The following is a 4,485-nucleotide window of genomic DNA, read 5'->3' on the forward strand; positions in this document are numbered from 1 at the left end:
ATGGTGAACTCTGGGATCATGTGGTGTGTGTCAAGATTTTCAGTTATATGGGGATTGGAAAACTCCATCTCATGACAACTAAAAGGACTCTAGCTCTAGAAGTGATGATCTTGTCTGCTCAGAACTGCAGAATCCTTCTAAGGGGTTCCTTTGAACATCCAGAAAACAAATCTTTTTAAAGATGATTTCTGAAGGCGTTACTATTCTGCAAATACAAATTCAGGTAAATGTGAAGTAGATGTTTTGATAATTTCATGTCATTCTTGCCCAACCACTCTAAGCCCAGCTTTCCATAGTTCAGTGTTTCAAAAAGGAGGTGAATAAAAGTCCAGTATTCATGTTGAGTTGGAGGACTGACCTTTCTATATAATAGATGATTTAACATGTATTAAAATGCCACAAATTTTTCAGCTTCCTGATTTTGTTTGGTATCCCTGGGCTGCCTCTTCCTTGCTGCCTTCTGCTCCTTCAGGAACTTCCACATGCCCTTTCCACAGGGTGGCTTTAGAGATCCACACACTGAAGTTTGACATAAAAGGAAAAAATAATCAGAATGTACTTTGAAATTATTCTCTCACAAGTAAAACTTGTGACACAGCACTTTGCATTACCCATTTCAGCTGTGTTCACTTGTTTCCAGCTGACTATTTAGGATAGTCCCCGTTGCATTGCAGTGCTTCAGGTGTGGGCTTTGTGCCTTCCTTTGGTGGGCTCTGGGTCCCAGCTGGGCTGTTGGGATTGTTCCTACTGCCCGGTGTTTGTAATGAGCAAATGAGCTGTGCCAGAGCCTGATTGGTTGGGATGGGCACGGCCTGGGGCTTTTCCCTGTGCCTAGGAGTAAGTGGGGGGCTTTGCCTGTAGTACAGGAGCTGCTGGGAACATGTGGCTGTCCTCAGTTTTGTGGAGGCTCCTTTCCACAGGATGGACAGGTAAGTTATTCTGGTTTTATGTTAGTGAGGCTGTCAGGCTCTAGATGATGAGTGGCTTTGCTAGAGGATGTAGAGGCTGAAGTGCATTAAGATAATATAAGTGTTTCTTAAGCAAATGTCTTTTGAAGTGGTTTGTTGGTTGGTTGGTTTTTTGGGTTATTTTTGTTTGTTTGGTGCTTTTTTGGTTTTTTTTAGTGGCTGTATCAATATGGAGGTATAGTGCTGGGTGTGGGTCAGATTATTTTGGTTGTGTTCTGTGCCATTTCTGAAAAACTACTGGTACTGGGGTTTGACCAGCTTGAGCTTTGCTGAGTTGAATGCACTGGTCCTTGCCCTGCTGGAATATCTTCAGACATTAGGGAGAGGTTTTTATCCTTTTTACAGCTTCCATTGGTCTTGTTTTGTTACAGCTTTTGTGGTAATAAAAATTACTATTAGAGTATCCAGCTTCTTCTCTCTCACTTGTCTACTCCAGCCTTAGTATAGTTATTTCATGTTAAAACTGAAATAAGCCCTGTGAGTGAATGTGACCCCTCCTTACCCACTGCGGCCTGTGCTTATTTTTAAGCAGCCGTTTTGGGAAGGGACTGTTCTTCAGACCTCCATCTAACTCATTGCTTTTTTTTGTGTGTGTGTCTTTGTTCTGCAGCCTCACAGTGCTGCTCTCTTTAGTCTTTCTACTCTGACAGATTGAACTGTCTCTCAGCTAACAGTGAATGTTCTTGGTGCCCTAGCAGGAATGGTATATGCTCTGGGAAATACCTTGCCATGAGCATTCAAAGGCTGATGTAGAGTATGTACTTATATGCATATGTATGTGGTGTTTATTAAAATGTGCTTGAGTAAGTATTAATAATGGATACAATGCTAATGTTTGTTATGGGTTTTCAACCCACTGGGAGAAAGTGGAGTATAAACTACAACTTGAACCATTTCCCTGTTGAGAAATAGGTGGTTTACAGCTATTGCAATGTGCTCACTTTTCAGGAAAGCTATTAGTTAAATCTCATTAATGCCATAAATTGTCTGAAGGAGATAATATGCCTCTGAAAAATGCTCTTGAGTAGGTAAGTACTTGTGTACAGCCCTGTTAACAGCAGAGTGAAGGTGGAAGCTGTTTTATCTGACTTAAATACACTATCTGTGTTTGTGCTTGTAGAGAAAGACCTGGATACAACAGACCTGGGATTTGCTGTTCTTGTCTGCTTTGGCCCAATGTGGCACTGACTTTTGCAGAAAAAGTTGGAAACTTAGATTGGCTAAGATGGTGCACAGAGTTTGTGAGTTATTTGGGTTAAATTATTTAAGCCTGGTTTCCACCATCATTCATGCTCTGTGGTGGTTTGTGCTATGAAAGCCTGTGAAATATTACAACAGGACTCTTTCAAAGTCCTCATCTTGCCTGGCAAAAGAATACTAAAAGCAAAACAAACAAATGAGACTCCACAAAACTTTCTGACTCTGCACAATGTTGATGCAGGCAGTCTATGGTAGACTTTAAATGAAACAAGAGCACAGGGGACTATATTTAATTTAAACACCACTCATCCTAAAATAACTTAACCTGTGGAATGATTGCTGTGCAAACACTGTAATAATATAGCAGAGCTGTCACTTCAGTCAGTATTTAATAGTCTCTGGCCGATTTCATTATTAACACTTAGAACACTTCATAAAAAGTGATGAAAGTATGGATACATAACCTGTACTGAAATCTCTGAGATGCCACAGAACGTTGTTGTAGCTACTGCCTGACACCTCTCAAGGCGGATTGCAAATGATTGTGAACTTGAGCTGTTAGCAGCAGATGCCAAAACTCCTCTTGTTTCAAAATTGCAAAGTAGATGAAACTGGCTCCTCACAGTTTTGCTTCCATGTGGTCTGTGTGGAAGCATGGTAAGGGAGGGGAAATGTTTATTCCTGCTATTGCAAATGATTGGGAATTATTTTTTACTCTTGATTTTAATTTATTTGAATACTGTGTGGATATATTGTACTGGCTGGAAGATATATTGAAGGAACAACCCAAAAATAAATACAAAAAAAAAGACTGTAACCGCAGAAAAAGTGCCTGTAGTTGTGCTGCTAATGTTTTGCTTTTAATACCCTGTATTCTAAAGTTCTTTTCCATAACACAGATCCTGATGATCATAGAAAGAAGCAGACTAGCCAAAATTTTTATAATACTTCATATTTGTGTGTGTACATAGACACTGTAATTATGGTGTAAGTAGAAGAGAGTACCACTAAATTTATTAGGGTTCCTGTGGTTTTCTTAGGGCTCCAGAAATAGACTTCCCTTATAGTGAGGGAGAGTGTGTGGGTTTCTGCTCGTGTTATCACTGGGCTTTGGTGGAGATTGTTGATGTAGCTGTGGCTGAGTTGATGGTTGCTGTTAGTAACAGCTGGCACATGGCTTAGTCCAGGGCTTGCTCATTGTCTGAAGCAGCCAAAATGGAATCCCTAGAGAACCTGGGTATTTCCTTAGTTCCTGGTGTCAGCTCGAGCTCTAAGTCACAACCTTCCTATGTTGACTTGCAGCAGCTGGGAAGCTTGTGCATTTCCATTAGTGACAGATTAGGCAGCGTTGATTGGAATGTGGAGATGTTAACTTTAGGTGCAGGTGTGCTGACACCTGGCATGGAATATATGTGAGTATGGAGCTTCTAGCCTTCCATGCAAGAGGGGAAGATGGGGCCAGTGATGCAGGGGTCTCCATGCTTAACATGCAGAAAGCTCCTTTGGGAAGGACATTCCTTTTCTGCCTCCTTCAACTTCTGTAAGTATCTAGGAATGAATGCCTCACGTAATTTGACTGGTATTGAGTGATCATCTGAGTTACTGGGTTCTTCTCTGAAGCTTATGTCGTGAAATTGAGAAAACATTGTTAAAAGGGTAGGGGATCACTAGTAACTGGATTTTAATAATGAGTTCTCAGCTGAGGTGTCTCCACTGGATGTATTGGTTTCTCTTTCTGGACAAGTGCATTTCAGATAATGAGGGTGAGAAGGTGGCTAGATTCTCTTTTCTTTAAAAAGAAAAGTTGTAACATCTCACTGAGCTTCTCTTTGGTGTCACTTGAATGTGGTACAAACTATGAAATTTGGGAATCTCTGTAATTTAGTAGTGTTGGATATCTGCAGTCTAGAGGTTGGCTTGGTTGGGCTTTCAGCTGATGTTCTGGAAGCACTTGGACGTAAGCCATGCTTGATTTAAAGAAGAAATAATGCTTAGAACTTTTGCAGGCTTCATATAATGGTTTGGATGCTAAAAAATCCCAAATGAGCTTGAATCTTAGATTAATGTACATTCACTGTGTGTTCATAGCAGTTGGACTGCAAGAGCCCAACCTTTTCTGTGCCTCCTTGCATGTTTCTTAATTGTCCTGTGCTGGCTGGCTCCTGTTAGAAATGAAAGCTTGGCAGGGTTGCTTGCAGTAATAAAGGGTTACGGGATCAGCCCTGTAGTGTGCTGACAGAGAAGCATGGCTCTTGGGGCTGGTGCTGGCTGAAGCAGGAGGGAGTTCTTGGTGCTCAAAAGCAGGAGAGACAGGTTG

General features: G+C 41.2%; 1 long non-coding RNA gene across 1 annotated transcript; it reads left to right on the plus strand.

Annotated features, from left to right (window-relative positions):
- The first annotated feature begins 756 nt into the window (after window positions 1-756).
- Window positions 757-4,198, plus strand: LOC136363832 (uncharacterized). The gene is made up of 3 exons (XR_010744061.1): window positions 757-929; window positions 1,917-1,996; window positions 2,089-4,198. It is a non-coding gene; the product is annotated as an uncharacterized lncRNA (long non-coding RNA).
- The last annotated feature ends 287 nt before the right edge of the window (window positions 4,199-4,485 follow it).

Source organism: Sylvia atricapilla, chromosome 7 (assembly GCF_009819655.1).
Source record: "Sylvia atricapilla isolate bSylAtr1 chromosome 7, bSylAtr1.pri, whole genome shotgun sequence".
Classification (NCBI taxonomy): Eukaryota; Metazoa; Chordata; class Aves; order Passeriformes; family Sylviidae; genus Sylvia; species Sylvia atricapilla.